At 50.1% G+C, this 17,226-nt stretch overlaps 1 protein-coding gene across 1 annotated transcript in view; it reads right to left on the bottom strand.

The window, feature by feature from the left end:
• LOC141100422 (mucin-16-like) overlaps window positions 1-17,226 on the bottom strand; it is a 55,005-nt gene that overhangs the window by 35,154 nt on the left and 2,625 nt on the right. The gene's annotated exons all lie outside the window — the stretch shown is intronic.

The raw sequence follows: 17,226 nt of genomic DNA, 5'->3' as shown, positions 1-17,226 counted from the left end.
ATGCGTTCAGATGTAGTACATAGTATATCGTCTTTCCTGACTAAATCGATAACACATCAACGTGGTTTCAATCTTTCCCTGTTGACCTGCCTAAGGACTAGGGACAGGAACATGTACTATAGCATATAGACAATACTTTGCACTTGCTTAACAGCTGTACCTTTATCTCACATAGAGTAGTCGCACAAACGGTGATGGCCCTAGCTGGCAAAATTCGCAACTTACAAGAGCCTCTCTTGGCCATCAAAACTTAAAGAGAACCTGTTACTAGACTCATGCTGCCTGATCTTGTAAGGGGTTATAATTTTGATATCTGCCTTTAACCCCTTTAATGTTTCGTGACTATATATATATGCAGGATCTTAATATTGATGCATAGTCTTTGTTGCTAAGTGTACATTTGTAAAGTACTGTCCGTTGCCACTGCATTGGATTTATAGGGAAAGTGAGTTACCCCGGGTCAGCCACTAGATGGGGGTATAATGCTAAAGGGGAGTATTACCTCAGATTGGCCACTAGATGGGGGCATAGAGACCATAGTTATAGTAGGCATAAGGGAACCAGTGTATAGATAGTTAAACATAGGAGGGGCACGGTGGGATAAGTTAGGAAGGACTTCCTGATAGGAGTCATTTGAGGGTGCCCATTAGCTCAGGAGGGCTGGCTAGCCCTGGGCAACACCATGTCATGCAACGTTCAGCTCAAGTCAAAGGCCCAGCATATAGTATCCGTGACCAGGATTGTTACAGAGGGATCTACAGCAGCAGTACTGGTAGCGCAGTATAAGTGGGTCTGCAGTTGTTAGTGAAGACTAAGCAGTACGGGCACATCACTTAACATGTGGCAGCTTTTCTTGTGGGCTGATGCCCTCAAAGCCGGGGCAAAACGGCTGCGGGAACACCCGACAGGTGTGTGGCTGGGCACTGACGATGCTGTGGGACCTTTCGGCAGAAGCGGGCTTAGTGACAGAGAGAGAAGGAAAGGGACAGAAGAGAAGTTGTATGTTGTAGACCCTGATGATGATGATGCTGGAAAAAATATGGATATGCTGTGTAACTGTCTACTTCAAAATCCATATTTCAAAGTACATATTTCTAAGTACTCTGAATTAGACTGGAATTGACTGTAGGGTAACGGACTATAACACCACAACAATGTTTCACCTTCTTTTTACTATCACCCCCATACTACTCTATTTCTCTCTAACTCCTGCAATCCCTCCACCCAGTAAGGAACTAGTCATTTCCCCCTCTATCCTTCCCAGCCATCTCACCTCTTCGTCACTCACAACTGTTCCTCCACATACAATCCTTTGTAGGCCACATCATGTCCTATCCTGCTCCCACCTTCTAATGCTCTGTCTACTACTCCTCATTGCTGGCGATTAGTGTTGAGCATTCCAATACTGCAATATCGGGTATCGGCCGATATTCGCGGTATCGGAATTCCGGAATTCCGATACTGAGTTTCCGATACTTTTAGTATATCGAATACCGGAATCGGAAGTTCCCATAATGCAATGAGCCAGTTTGATTTTATTCAGCCAATGAGGATCCTAAGAAGTGTGGGCACATCCTGTTAGAGCATGTTAGGCATGTAACTACTGGCATGACTGTGATTGGCTGCTGAAATGATGTCATGATGCACTATAAAAGCCGCCGCCATTTTGGGTTCACTCTGCTGTGAATTCAGTTAGGGATAGGATGCTGCTGTTCTGAGGGACAGTGTGACCTAGCGATTTCTCTATTTTTTACTTTACCCAGGCTACTTTATCAACCGCTGTAGCTTTCTTTTGCCTTGCAGCGCTGTTCACGGCTGTCTGCGAGGTCTCTGTGTGTGAGTGCAGCTCACGCTGTAGTGTGTTCTGCAGCTACCTCCGGTTGTAGTCCGCTCAGCATGTGTCACTGCCTCAAACATTGTCCTTTTTTGCAATAGTGCTGCTCATTTTTCCAGATTTCTCCTATTAGTGTGGTTCCATTCGTATCCAGCTAGAATATTTGCAAACACTATATAGGAGTAGATAGAGGAGCCTTTCTGCTGGCTTGTGCCCTGCAGCCCCAGCCAGATTAGTATTAGCCTATTTTTTGGAGCCTCATCTATTGCATTGTAGGTTACATTCCTGCATTGTAAAAGCTACAAAAAGTTTGTGATACTATCGGTTTTACATCTTTGGGCACATCCAGTGTCTTTTTGTGAAAAAAAAAAGTTAATCATGTTCAGAACATGATTAAGACCTGAGGCGTCGAAACGCGTTGTTCTGTAGTCATCCGACAGATATGCTGTACCTGCTGGAATTTTAATATGCAATGGCACAATAAAATGGATTTTTAATTTTCCATTCCTGGCGCTGGAACTTCTTTTTTCTTTCCCATTAGGAGCATGCCTCATCCAAAACCCAAAACGGGCGCTCCCAAGACTTGCAGTGCCTGGTCCTTTTTTGACACAGTGGCAGATGACATTTGCTTTGTCAAATGCAAGCTGTGTAATCAGAAAGTGAAAAGAGGGAAAGTGTCAGCAACTTCAATACCACAAATATGTGGAAACATGTGCGGACCAAGCACGTGGTGGAGTTACAAAGACACACTGAAGACCTAGGCCAACCTACAGCGCCACCTACCACCTCTTCAGCTCGTGTTGTAGCCTCTTCCTCCAGCTCACACACCTTCTGGTTCGGCTTCCTCACAGGATCGCCATGGAAGAACCTCTGGCACCGTTGTACAGAGACACAGTGTCATTCCACCCACAGCACCACATTCCCTGACATCCTCACACTCCCAGGCCAGTCTACAGCCATCGGTAGCACAGGCATGGGAGAAAAGGTGCCCATACTCGGCAAACCACCCCCGAGCACAGGCTCTGAATGCTGGCATTACAAAACTACTGTCCCTTGAAATGCTCTCATTCAGGCTGGTGGAGATTGACACCTTCCGTAACTTCGTGGCATTGGCAGTCCCACAATACAACGTGCCCAGCAGCTTTTATTTCAGCAGGCAAGCCGTCCCTGCCCTGCAAAAGCATGTGGAGGGAAAAATTAAACATGCGCTACTAAACGCTGTCAGTAGCAAGATCCATCTGACCACCGATGCGTGGACCAGTAACCATGGACAGGGACGATATCGTTCCCTCACTGCCCATTGGGTAAATGTTGTGGAGCCGGGTACAGATCTTGAGAGTGGCGCTGTACGTGTTCTGCCAACTCCAAGGATTGCAGGAATCCAGTCTGTACACATTGACTCCTCCTCATACTCCAGTTCCTCAGAATCAGCGCTGCAGGAGCCATCACAGTCTACCTCCACATGGACCCGTGAACTCTTACCTGTTACGACCGATATGAGCGCAGCCGTGGCCAAAAGTCAACAGGCCGTATTGAAATTAATTTCTTTGGGGAATTGAAGCCACACAGCGCAGGAGCTCTGGAATGCCATCAAGCAGGAGAGTGACGTGTGGTTTGTGCCAGCGAATCTCCAGCCAGGCATGGTAGTGTGTGACAATGGCCGAAATCTGGTGGCAGCTCTGGGCCTAGGCAACCTCACTCACATCCCATGTCTTGCACATGTGCTCAACTTGGTCGTGCAGAGTTTTTTGAGGGACTATCCGGATCTTGATGCACTGCTGCACAAGGTCCGCATAGAGTGCGCTCACTTGCGGCATTCCAGCATGGCAAGATCGCGCATTGCAGCTCTGCAGCGCCGATTCCGCTTTCCGGAACATCACATCATATGTGAGCTACCCACCAAGTGGAATTCAACGTTACATGTGTTGGAGAGGTTGTGTGAGCAGCAGGCAGCAGTAATGGAGTACCAGCTGCACCAGGTGCACACAAGTCGCACTGTGCGCCGTTCACACTTCACCACCACTGAGTGGGCCTCTATGAAGGACATCTGCCACGTTTTGCATGCCTTCGATGATTCCACGCGGATGGCGAATGCAAATGATGCACTAGTCAGCATGACTATCCCCCTTATCTGCCTGCTTGAAAAAACACTGTAAGCACTAAGGGAGGAGGTTGTGGAAGAGGTGGAGGATGAGAAGTCACAAATGCCATCTGCTTCTGGACAGTCTGCGCAACATGGTTCCTCACAAAGGCCTAGGCAGGGGACACTTTGTGAGGATGAGGAGGAGTCAATGGAGGAGGAAGACATCTGTCCAGAGGAGGAAGGTGTTATGGTCGGCGGAACACGCTAAATAAAAATATAAATAAAGTGTGTTCGCCGCCCGGGGTCCACCGTGCGGCAGATGTAGAAACCGCTTCTAAAGAGGAAGAGCACAAGGACGGTAATGTGCACAGGGTTAAACTGCACCTGGTGCACAAAAGCAAGCTCTGTTGTACTCACAGTGCTGCAAGCAGGCCCGGATTGGCAATATAACCAACCGGGCATTTTCCCGCTGGGCCGCTGTCACGTGGGCCGCGGGCGGCAGCGCCCGATCATCTGGCCGCTTGCCAGCTGCTGCGGCCACTGTTGCTCCTGCCGCCGGCCCTCTGCGGGCATGGCGGTGATAGTTTCAAGTTCCTCCCGCACTGCAGGGAGATAAGCTTCCACGCCTCCCCCCACGCACCCCATCCTCGCACCCCATCCTCGCCGCAGCATGAGACCTCCTCCTCCCCGCCCCCGCAGCCACTCACAGCGTCGCACTCGCTTGCCTGCTCGCTCTGTTCGCAGGACCTGTGATGAGGTCACAGGAGGGGAGGAGTCAGGAGGTCACATGATCAGGAGCCTTTGTCCAGACCCCCGTTCATGTCACCCCTGACTCCGCCCCTCATGTGACCTCATCACAGGTCCTGTGCGCTCAGCCTTGCCTCTACTGTCTGCAAGACTCTGCTTTGCTGTTGTCATGGTGCTGGTTGAGGTAAGTATGTGTGGGGTCAGGATTTACAGTGTGGATGTAGCAGAGCTGTGTGTGTATGAGGTGTACGGAGCGGAGCCGCGCGTGTACGAGGTGTACGGAGAGGAGCCGCGCGTGTACGAGGTGTACGGAGAGGAGCCGCGCGTGTACGAGGTGTACGGAGCGGAGCCGTGTGTACGTGGTGTACGGTGCGGAGCCGTGTGTACGAGGTGTATGGAGCGGAGCCGTGTGTGTACGAGGTGTACGGAGCGGACCCGCAGGTGTACGAGGTGTACGGAGCGGAGCCGCGCGTGTACGAGGTGTACGGAGAGGAGCCGCGCGTGTACGAGGTGTACGGAGAGGAGCCGCGCGTGTACGAGGTGTACGGAGCGGAGCCGTGTGTACGTGGTGTACGGTGCGGAGCCGTGTGTACGAGGTGTACGGTGCGGAGCCGTGTGTAAGTGGTGTACGGTGCGGAGCCGTGTGTACGAGGTGTACGGAGCGGAGCCGCGTGTGTACGAGGAGTACGGAGAAGAGCCGTGTGTGTACGAGGTGTACGGAGCGGAGCCGTGTGTGTATGAGGTGTACGGTGCGGAGCCGTGTGTACGTGGTGTACGAGCGGAGCCGTGTGTACGAGGTGTACGGAGCGGAGCCATGTGTGTACGAGGTGTACGGAGAGGAGCCGTGTGTATGAGGTGTACGAGCGGAGCCGTGTGTACGAGGTGTACGGAGCGGAGCCGCGTGTGTACGAGGTGTACGGAGAGGAGCCGCGCGTGTACGAGATGTACGGAGAGGAGCCGCGCATGTACGAGGTGTACGGAGAGGAGCCGCGCATGTACGAGGTGTACGGAGAGGAGCCGCGCATGTACGAGGTGTACGGAGAGGAGCCGCGTGTGTACGAGGTGTACGGAGCGGAGCCGTGTGTATGGCGTGTGCGGAGCCGTGTGTACGAGGTGTACGGAGAGGAGCCGTGTGTGTACGAGGTGTACGGAGAGGAGCCGTGTGTACGAGGTGTACGGAGAGGAGCCGTGTGTGTACGAGGTGTACGGAGCGGAGCCGTGTGTACGAGGTGTACGGAGAGGAGCCGCGCATGTACGAGGTGTACGGAGAGGAGCCGCGTGTGTACGAGGTGTACGGAGCGGAGCCGTGTGTATGGCGTGTGCGGAGCCGTGTGTACGAGGTGTACGGAGAGGAGCCGTGTGTGTACGAGGTGTACGGAGAGGAGCCGTGTGTGTACGAGGTGTACGGAGTGGAGCCGTGTGTGTATGGAGTGGAGACATATGTGTACGGGATGTACGGAGCGGAGCCAAGTGTGTACAAAGCATACAAAGCGTGCTTTTCCCACGGACACAGGAGTACACGGCGGAGCCCCGAGGAGCATTTTAAAACACACACATGACATTCCACCTGAAGTGATATGCTGGAAGCTGACCGGAAATGAGATAATTTCTTGAGGAGATTGTGACGGAACCAGGAATGCTTCAGATCCATCACCGTGTCCTCCTCCGACAGCGCAGACAGCAGGATCGCCTTGGAATCGGGGATGCCGGCCATGTGAGCGGATCATGATAGGTCCTGCACCGGGATGCTCAGGTGGGCACTACAATGGGAGCCGGGCTGCTATAGTATCTTTGTAGAATCTTTCTTTATTTCTTTCTCTCTTTTTCTTTCTTTCTCTGTTCTTTCATTCTCTGTTCTGTCTTTCCCTCATTTTCTTTCTCTCTCTGTTCTTTCTTTCTCTCTCTGTTCTTTCTTCCCCTCTTTCTTTCTTTTTCTTTCCTCTCTTTCTCTCTGTTCTTTCTTTCTTTTCTTTACTTCTTTCTTTCTCTCTCTGTTCTTTCTCTGTCTCTCTCTATTCTTTCTTTCCCCTCTTTCTTTCTCTCTCTGTTCTTTCTCTGTCTCTCACTGTTCTTTCTTTCTTTCCCCTTTCTTTCTCGCTCTCTCTGTTTTCTTTTTTCTCTCTCTCTCTGTTTTCTCTCTTCCTTAGTGCCAGTCAGTGTGCCCATAATGCCAGCCACTGTGCCGTCAGTACCAGTCAGTGTGATCAGCAGTGCTAAATGGGTGCGATTAGGTGTGGACATGGGTGTGACTAGTTGTGAAATGGGTGTGGCTGGGCGTGGCCAATATTTGCAGCGGCGCGCGCGGCGCGCCGCAGTCTTTGTCCATCTTTCCCTTCTTCAAAAGTTTGGAGGTATGATAGGGGCGGCTATGACCAGGGGGTCTGGTTGCCCAATGGATAGCAGTTCTGCCAGGAATTCTGTCACCGTGCGTACAAAAGGGGACAGAGATTTGGGAGGAGTACTGTACCTAAAAGCAATAAATAGGACTGAGCTGAAATACTGGGCACAGCTCTGACTACATGTTATATAGTCGTGTTAATCTCCTCTCACTTCTTGTAAACTACAAGTGTACAAAGATATTATATAGTCACCATGTGACTAGTGGGCCTGTGTAACTTCAAATGCCAGGGCTGAATTTTAGTCCCAGTCCGGCCCTGACTGCAAGCATAAACATATGTAAAGTAACGCTGAAGCAGTCTGTTTCACAAACAGAGCTGCAAGCAAAACACATATACAAAAACGCTGAGTCTGTTTTAACTTCACAGAAGCTCAGCGTGACAGACGTGGTATAGGGTCACAGGAGTCGCCAAGAGTGACAGGCCTGACTCCGTCTAGACCTACTGATAAACGTCTGATGCAGTGGCGTTGCAACCGCGAACACACACTTGGCTGCAACTGCAGCGCGGCAGGAACAGAGTCGCTGGAAAAAGCGCTGCAAAGACGCTGGTGCAATGCAGGGCGCATGCTGCTGCAACAGGTGAGGCTTGAGCGCCTTGAGGGAAGGGGTTTCTTAATGAGTCAGTCACCAGTCCAAGCATCCATCACCATACATGCACCAGCAGTATGAAAATAATAGCGCATGGCGGAACAGCCATGCGCACTTTTTATAGCGTACGTTACCTTCCGGAAATCTCCAGAGCCCAGAGCAGAACCAATGAAATTAGGAGCAGGACCTGAGCACCTGACTCCTGAACTCCAATGAGAGCTCGTCCCGTGAGCATGCTCAGAAGCTGGGAAAAAGGACTTAGCCTCTGGAGATAAATGTCAGAATCTGGGTTGCTGCATAGGCATAGAAGGACCCAGATTCCTAACATTACCCCCCTCCTAGGGCCCCCTCCTCCCTGAAACCTCCGATCCATCAGCCTGTGCCCGACAGTGGTACAAACCTCAGACTCGTCAAAAGGCGAGCCTGATGTCCCGGCAGGTGAAACCGAAAACCGGGACACGTGGACGGTATCAGCGGAGGCCAGGTCGCCAGGTCTCAAGAGGGACACCCGGGAGACAATGGGAGCCGGAGTTTTAGGAAGGCGCCGCCGTGTATCGGCGGGTGTAGCCACACTCCGTTCGGGAAGGCTGTCCCGAGCACATAGGGTGCATGCCCGAATGAACTTTTTACATCCCGAGCCCTGTCCGTCACCAATACGAACCGGCCAGTGACTTCGTGGTCTGCATATAGCCATGATGGCTGTCCGCATTTGGCGTGTGTGCCCACGCGAGAACTTTAGGCCGCTGGTGAAGAGGAACAAAAGTCTCGCCTGCCGACTCACAGTCAGACCATTGCGGGACGCTGTCTTCCTGGGAAGCAGCGAGTGGATTGTGACAACCGCATATGGACTCTTGAGCCGGACATGTCTCAGAAATGGCGCGAGACACCTCCATGGGCTCGGGAGGTAGAACCTCTGGCTCGGGCAGGTCCAGGGGCTCAAAAAATTTGGGAGCCGGAGTACCTCTCCATACCACACTCCGAAAAGCGGAGGTCGATACGGGAGGAGATGGAGATTAGCTCCTCCAGAGTGGTAGGGATCTCTCTAGTAGAGAGAGCATCCTTCACGTGCTCTGCTAATCCTCTCCAAAAAACTGGGATCAGTGCCTTGTCAGACCACTCTAACTCAAACGCCAGTGTCCGAAAACGGACGGCGTATTGGCTGACTGAGAGTGATCCCTGAGACAAGGCGAGCAGTTGGAGAGAGGTATTGTGTGTCACCCGTGGACCGAGAAACACCTGCTTGATAGCTGTTAGCAGATTAGCCGCGGTCTGAACATCCGGATTACCACGCTCCCATAGCGGCATAGCCCATTCCAGCGCCTTGCCCGACAGTAGGGATATAATAAAGGCCACCTTGGCCCGCTCTGTAGGGAATTGCGCAGCCAGCAGCTCCAGATGGATTGAGCACTGGCTGCTAAAACCCCTGCAGGAGGGGCCATCCCCAGAATATTTTTCGGGCAACGGGAGGCGGGTAACTGTCAGCGCAAGGGCGGACATGGACATACGCACTGCAACAGTTGCTGCTGGTCTGCCATCTTTAGCCAGACCCGGGCGCTAGTATTGTGTTATGGTCGGCGGAACACGCTAAATATAAATATAAATAAAACGTGTTCGCCGCCCGGGTCCACCGTCCGGCAGATGTAGAAACCGCTGCTAAAGAGGCAGAGCACAAGGACGGTAATGTGCACAGGGTTAAACTGCACCTGGTGCACAAAAGCAAACTCTGTTGTACTCACAGTGCTGCAAGCATGAACATATGTAAAGTAACGCTGAAGCAGTCTGTTTCACACACAGAGCTGCAAGTAAAACACATATACAAAAACGCTGAGTCTGTTTTACCTTCACAGAAGCTCAGCGTGACAGACGTGGTATAGGATCACAGGAGTCGCCAAGAGTGACAGGCCTGACTCCGTCTAGACCTACCGATAAACGTCTGACGCAGTGGCGTTGCAACCGCGAACGCACACTGGGCTGCAGCGCGGCAGGAACAGAGCCGCTGGAAAAAGCGCTGCAAAGACGCTGGCGCAATGCATGGCGCAGGCTGCTGCAACAGGTGAGGCTTGAGCGCGCTGGTGCTAGCGCTGCTTGAGACTGAATCCCACACACACTCACAGATGTATTATCAGAGGGAAGGGGTTTCTTAATGAGTCAATCACCAGTCCAAGCATCCATCACCATACACACAGCAGCAGTATGAAAATACTAGCGCATGGCGGAACAGCCATGCGCACTTTTTATAGCGTACGTTACCTTCCAGAAATCTCCAGAGCCCAGAGCAGAACCAATGAAATCAGGAGCAGGACCTGAGCACCTGACTCCTGAACTCCAATGAGAGCTCGTCCCGTGAGTATGCTCAGAAGCTGGGAAAAAGGACTTAGCCTCTGGAGATAAATGTGAGAATCTGGGTTCCTGAATAGGCATAGAAGGACCCAGATTCCTAACAGGAGGTACACAATGCTCTAGTAGTCAGTATGTAGAGCGAGGGTGGGGTGATGTAGAGCAGGCAGAGATGATGCCTCATGCAGGGGACAGCGTTTCTTGGCCAGTTGGCAGTCTGCAGCACATGGTTGATTTCATGCTGCAGTGCCTAAGAAACGACCGCCGCATTGCCAACATTTTCAACACGGCTGATTATTGGGTGTACACCCTCCTAGATCCTCGCTACCGGAACAACTTACAAAGCCTCATAACACTGTTGAACCGGGAGCGTAAAATGCGGGAGTACCAAGACACACTGGTGCATTCCATCATGTTCTCCATTCTCCATTCCACCCAAGAGCAGTGCTGCTAGTGCTTTACAAAGCAGCTCAGTGCGTTGAGGCAGTGGAGGAAGCTCTGCACAAAGAGAGAGCAGAAACAGCGCCTCAGCACAAGGCAAGACCAGTATGGCCCAAATGTGGCAAAGTTTTGTGTCCCCGCCACAAATGTCTACACCATCACAGACGGCTCCAGTCAGCAGGAGGCAACGTTTCCATCAGATGGTGACAGACTACATGTCTTGCCCTCTCAGTGTTCTCCCACACAGCACTTCCCCCTTCAAGATTTGGGTCTCTAAGCTGGATACATGGCCAGAGCTTAGCCAGTATGCATTGGAGGTGCTGGCTTGCCCTGCTGCTAGTATATTATCGGAACGTGTCTTTAGTGCTGCAGGTGGTGTACTAACAGACCGTTGCATGCGACTATCCTCCGATAACGTTGACCGGCTTACTTTTCTGAAAATGAACAAGGCCTGGATCTCGCAGGAATTTGCCAGTCCTCTTCCAGATTAAATAAATGGTTGGCAACAGTATCCAGGTCTCTTGTTGTGTTCATGTTTCTACTACCTGAACTGTAATCCCTGGGCTCCAACACCGCCAGTTGCTGCTCATAAGTGCCGTCTGCACAGTCAACACATGCTCCAGTGTTATTGGGGTTCAGTAATGTCAGCTGATCCCCTGCTGTGTGTCCGGCAATTTCTCCTGCTCTGTCCACATTCACACTACTACAGATATTAAACTTGCTCCAATTAGGCCTCTGGCTACACTCTGTGTTTACTGTAATCCCTGGGCTCCAACACCGCCAGTTGCTGCTCAGAAGTGTCTTTGGCATGGGTACTCCCTCCTGCCCAGCCTGGTTCCAGCACGCCTGCTGTTTCCGGGTAGTGTCAACGTCACTTTGCCTCCAATACGTTGCACTGTCGTGTTGCGGTCAGGTTAGCCAACTCTATGGTGCCTGCAGTTTAGGTGCTTCCTATGTGGGCTGCGGGATCTGGCAATGAAGGCTGGTTCCATAGTGCCAATAGGACAAGCTCCCCCTGTAGGACTGTGGGTTTCGGTTACTCCAGCCGGCTCGCGGCCTTGCAACTTTTTTTTTCATGTGTACCTTCTGCTGCCTATCTGAGTTCCAGTACCATTAGCTGGTTCTTTGGAAGTCAATCTTGAATATGTCCCCCTGGGTTCCAGTAACGTCAGCTGGTTCCAGGCAGAAGCTTTGGCTTAGGTGCCTCCTTCTCGGTATCCGAGTTCCACCAGTGTCTGCTGGTCCTTGGTAGTGCTTTCTGGCACAAGTAAATCCTGCTTAGTAACCGGGTTCCAGTACCATCAGCTGGTCCTCGGTAGTTCCATTGGGTCTTATACCTTCGGCTACCCATCCAGGTTCCAGTACCGTCAGCTGGTTCTCAGCAGTTCCTCTGCCTTCTTGTACCTTCTGCTGCATTTCCAAGTTCAAGCTTTTTGAAATGGTTTTTGGTAATCACTCTGGATCTCCCTGATGACGACCCTAAAGACGACGACCCTGAAGACCACCCCGAAGAAGACGACGACCCCGAAAACGACGACCCTGGAGATGACGACCCTGAAGACCACCCCGAAGAAGACCAAGAAGATGACCCTGAAGAGGATGATGAAGGAGAAAGTGTGGGAGAAGTAAAAAAGAAGGTGAAGAGCATGGAAGTAGTGAAACATAAATATCTGACAAAATATAAAAAAACTTAACACAGTCAATATCTTTGTAACTCCGAACGTCAAAAAATTAATTCCTGCTATTCCATTTGATTGGGCTAAACCTCTATGCCTTTAATGTCTCCTCCACCTCCCCCAATACATTCTACATTATTCTTAGTTATTTTCCTTCATGTAGAATTAACCTACAAGGAAAGTAAGGGTTTATTTTCATTCCTATATTTGTGTCTCATTGACTTGCAATGGTTTCCGGTATCGGAATAGGCGATATCCGATATTTTTGGGGTATCGGTCCGATCCAATCCGATCCGATATTTCCCGATATCGGAAGGTATCGCTCAACACTACTGGCGATGTATCCCCAAATCCTGGCCCTCCTCAACACATCCCCACACTCATTTCTAACATCCTGCCATGAACCTCTACACTTTTTTGCAACCATGACAACCTCATACCTAATCATCCAGCCCCCACCCCCCGGTCCCCCTACCTGGAGCACTATGGAACGCACGCTCTGTCTGCAACAAGCTATCGTTTATCCATGACCTCTTTATCACCAACAAACTTTCCTTCCTTGCCATCAACGAAACCTGGCTCACTCCCTCTGACACAGCCTCTCCAGATGCGCTTTCCTATGGCAGATTCCATCTCTCTCACACCCCTCACCCAAGCAACAAACGTGGTGGAGGAGTTGGCTTGCTCCTCTCCGATACCTGCTCCTTTACCCCAATTCCTGCCACCCTCCGCTACTCTTTCCTCGTTCGAGGTGCACCGCCCCCCAGAACTAGCCATCTCCACCTTTCTCGACCACTTCACCACCTGGTTACTCCATTTCCTTTCTGCTGACATCCCCACCATCATCATGGGCGACTTCAACATCCCCATTGACACTTCCACCCCAGCTGCCTCTAAACTTCTATCGCTCACGGCTTCCCTTGGCCTCACTCAATGGTCCTCTGCGGCCACTCACAAAGATGGTCACACACTGGACCTTATCTTCACCCGTCTCTGTTCCCTCACTAATCTCAAAAACTCACCCCTCCCCCTGTCTGACCACAACCTACTGACATTCTCTTCCCTCTCCTCCCCTACTGCGCAACCCCCGTTCCATAAACTCGCTCACCCTCGCAGGAATCTCAAACACCTCAATTTACAATCACTCTCTGAGTCCCTTCTCCCTCTTACAGACATAGCTTCCCTTCATGACACAGATGCTGCTGCCACTTTTTATAACACCACAATAACAGCAACACTTGATTCGGCTGCCCCCCTCACACAGAGCAAAACTCATACAATCAACAGGCAGCCCTGGCTGACCAGCCTGACCAAAGAACTGAGATGGGTTTCCAGGGCCGCTGAGTGGAGATGGAAGAGAACCCATTCTACTGAGCACTTCAGCGCATACAAGCAGTCCCTTTCCAGCTTTAAGTCCACGCTCTCTGCCGCTAAACAAAACTTACTTCACATCTCTCATATCCTCCCTGTCTCACAACCCTAAGCAACTCTTCAACACTTTCAATTCTCTACTCTGTTCCACAGCACCTCCTCCCCCTCCTCTCATTTCTGCTGAAGACTTTGCCTCCTTCTTTAAGCAGAAGATCGACAAGATCAGACAAAACTTTGGCCCGCAGTCCCCAATGCCCCTCTTAGCCGCTCAGCCCTGTTCTGCAAAAGCCAGCTTCTCCACCATGACAGAAGATGAGCTCTCCACCCTTCTGTCAAGATCACACCTCACCACTTGTGCCCTCGACCCACTCCCGTCTCACCTCATCCCTAATTTGGCCACAGTCTTCATCCCATCTCTAACACACCTCTTCAACCTTTCACTTACAAATGGTGTCTTTCCCTCATCCTTCAAACATGCCTCAATCACACCCATCCTCAAAAAGCCCTCCTTTGATCCATCCTCTTTGTCTAACTATCGCCTGATATCTCTTCTCCCTTACGCCTCAAAACTACTGGAACAGCATGTATATCTTGAACTGTCCTCCCACCTCTCCTCCTGTTCCCTCTTTGACCGGTTACAATCTGGCTTCTGACCGCATCACTCAACTGAAACTGCCCTAACTAAAGTCACTAACGACTTACTAACCGCCAAGGGCAAGCGACACTACTCTGTCCTCCTTCTCCTGGACATGTCCTCTGCCTTCGACACCGTAGACCATTCCCTCCTGCTACAGACTCTCTCATCTCTTGGCATCACAGACTTGGCCCTATCCTGGATCTCATCATACCTAACAGATCGAACATTTAGTGTCTCCCTCTCACACACCACCTCCTCACCTCGCCCCCTGTCTGTTGGTGTTCCTCAAGGCTCTGTCCTAGGACCCCTACTATTCTCCATCTACACCTTTGGCTTGGGACAGCTCATAGAATCCTATGGTTTGCAGTATCACCTCTATGCCGATGACACGCTGATCTACCTATCTGGACCCAACCTCACCGCCTTACTGACTGAAATCCCACAATGTCTGTCTGCTATCTCAGCCTTCTCTGCTCGCTTTCTCAAACTGAACATGGACAAAACAGAATTCATCATCTTTCCCCCATCTCACTCTACCCCTCCACCACACCTATCCATCAATGTCAATGGCTGCTTTCTTTCCCCAGTCCCGCATGCTCGGTGCCTTGGGGTGATCCTCGACTCTGCGCTCTCTTTCAAACCACATATCCAAGCCCTCTCCTCCTCCTACCACCTCAAACTCAAAAATATTTCCCGGATCCGCTCATTCCTCAACCACGGAACCACAAAAACACTAGTGCATGCTCTTATCATCTCCTGCCTCGACTACTGCAACCTCCTACTCTCTGGCCTCCCCTCTAGCACTCTGGCTCGGCTCCAGTCCATCCTACACTCTGCTACCCGACTATTCCACCTGTCTCCCCGCTATTCCCCAGCCTCCACCCTATGCCAGGCCCTTCACTGGCTTCCTATTACCCAGAGGCTCCAATTCAAAACCCTAACCATGACATACAAAGCCATCCACAACCTGTCTCCTCCATACATCTGTGACATGGTCTCTAGGTACCTACCCGCACGCAACCGTCGATCATCTCAAGATCTCCTTCTCTACTCCTCCCTTATCTCTTTTTCCCACAACCGCATACAAGACTTCTCCCGTGCTTCCCCCATACTCTGGAACTCTCTGCCAAAACACATCAGACTCTCACCATCAACGGAAACCTTCAAGAAGAACCTGAAGACCCACCTGTTCCGACAAGCTTACAGCCTGCAATGATCCTCGGTCTACTGAACCACCGCACGACCTGCTCTACCCTCTCCTACTATATCCTCACCCATCCCTGTAGACTGTGAGCCCTCACGGACAGGGTCCCCTCTCCTTATGTACTTGTGTGTCCCTTGTCTTACACATGTTTATTATACTTGTCTATATTTCCCCTTTTCACATGTAAAGCGCCATGGAATAAATGGCGCTATATAAATGCATAATAATAATAATAAAAGTCTCAGTAAAGTTGCTCCATTTAAAGTTGAACTGGACTGTGATTCAGTTATTTCTAAAGTGGATCCTGAAGTCCTCCAGAAACGTACAGAGGACCCAGATGGAGCTGTGAAAGGTGCTGCAGGTAAGCTGAGTGATGGGCAGCGTGTTTATGTAATGGGAGGCCAGGGCATACTGTTAGAGATGTTAGTGGCCACGACTACAGCCCTGGCCGTCCCTCACAATCTATTCCAGCATGAATCAGTGCATCCTGACGTATCAGAGAAAACATAATTTTCATATTGGGTGAGGGACCATAGGGAGAGATGAGAGTAGTTCAGTATGGTCCACAGTAGGCTTCTCTCTGCAATGATCTAATTGACTGACAGATCTCATGTACAGTGGGTACGGAAAGTATTAAAACCCCTTTACATTTTACACTCTTTGTTTCATTGCAGCCATTTGGTAAATTCAAAAAAGTTTTTTCTCATTAATGTACACTCTGCACCCCATCTTGAGGGTCTGACATGCACTGTGAGCTGTGAGGTCTTATATAGATAGGCATGTGCCTTTCCAAATCAAGTCCTATCAGTTTAATTAAACACAGCTGGACTCCAATGAAGGAGTAGAACCATCTCAAGGAGGATCACAAGGACATGGACAGGATGTGACTTAAATATGAGTGTCTGAGCAAAGGGTCTGAATACTTATGACCATGTGATATTTCAGGTTTTCTTTTTTAATAAATTTGCAAAAATTTCTACATTTCTGTTTTTTGGCTGTTTCTTAATCTTTATTTTCAGTTTGTAGTTAATAAGATTCTCGTGCCCTAAGGCAGGGTTGGTGCATGTGTGCTCTGATTAGGTATTCATAATGCAGACTGCTGACTTGTCACTGATCCCCCAGTGACCTGCCCGCTAGTTTGCATAATGAATATCTAACATACTGAAGAAAGAGACAAAAAAAGCTTTGCAACCCCATCTTGGAGGAGGAATTTTTTTTTCCATCTCCAGTAAAATGGCGCCGCCGGCGCATGCGCAGTAGCAGCTGTCAGATTACAGTTAAACACTGATAGCTGCCACTGGGCAGGCGCTGTGGGCACCATTTTCAAATAGATTTTTTTTTCCCCAACTGAGTAACATCAAGAAACTGTATTATTGGCACACTAAACAAGTGATTATGCTGCAGAGCAGGTGCCATGGCTGCCACCTGCCTGCAGAAGTGTTTTTTGTCTCTTTCTTCAGCATGTTCGATATTCATTATGCAAACTAGGGGGCAGGTCAGTGAGGGACCAGTGACCTGTCAGCAGTCTGCATTATGAATATATAATCAGAGCATCACATACACCAAGGGCACGAGAATATCATTAACATATAACTGAAAATATAGATTAAGAAACAACCACAAAACTGATTTCATCAACCAAGGTATTATTGTAATTAGTATAACGGCGCCGAGCTGACCCTGTCTGTAGGTTACTGTGCACAATCCTGCTGACAGGTTCCCTTTAACTAACTCTGAAAAGTGAAAAATTAATTTGTTACAGATGGGTGCAACACTCTTGAAATTGCCAAGATTTTCGGGTAAGACCAGGGAACCATCAAAAGTTTCTCTGCAAACAGTCAGCAGGGTTGCAAAACATTTTCTAATTCTCTCATCTTAATCTCTGTTCTTAATCATATGTCATTAATATC

The sequence above is a fragment of the Dendrobates tinctorius genome, unplaced genomic scaffold (assembly GCF_039654945.1).
Source record: "Dendrobates tinctorius isolate UK_male_01 unplaced genomic scaffold, ASM3965494v1 ptg000011l, whole genome shotgun sequence".
Classification (NCBI taxonomy): Eukaryota; Metazoa; Chordata; class Amphibia; order Anura; family Dendrobatidae; genus Dendrobates; species Dendrobates tinctorius.
Note: the sequence above shows the minus strand (reverse complement) of the source record. Positions and strands in the feature narration are given on the sequence as shown.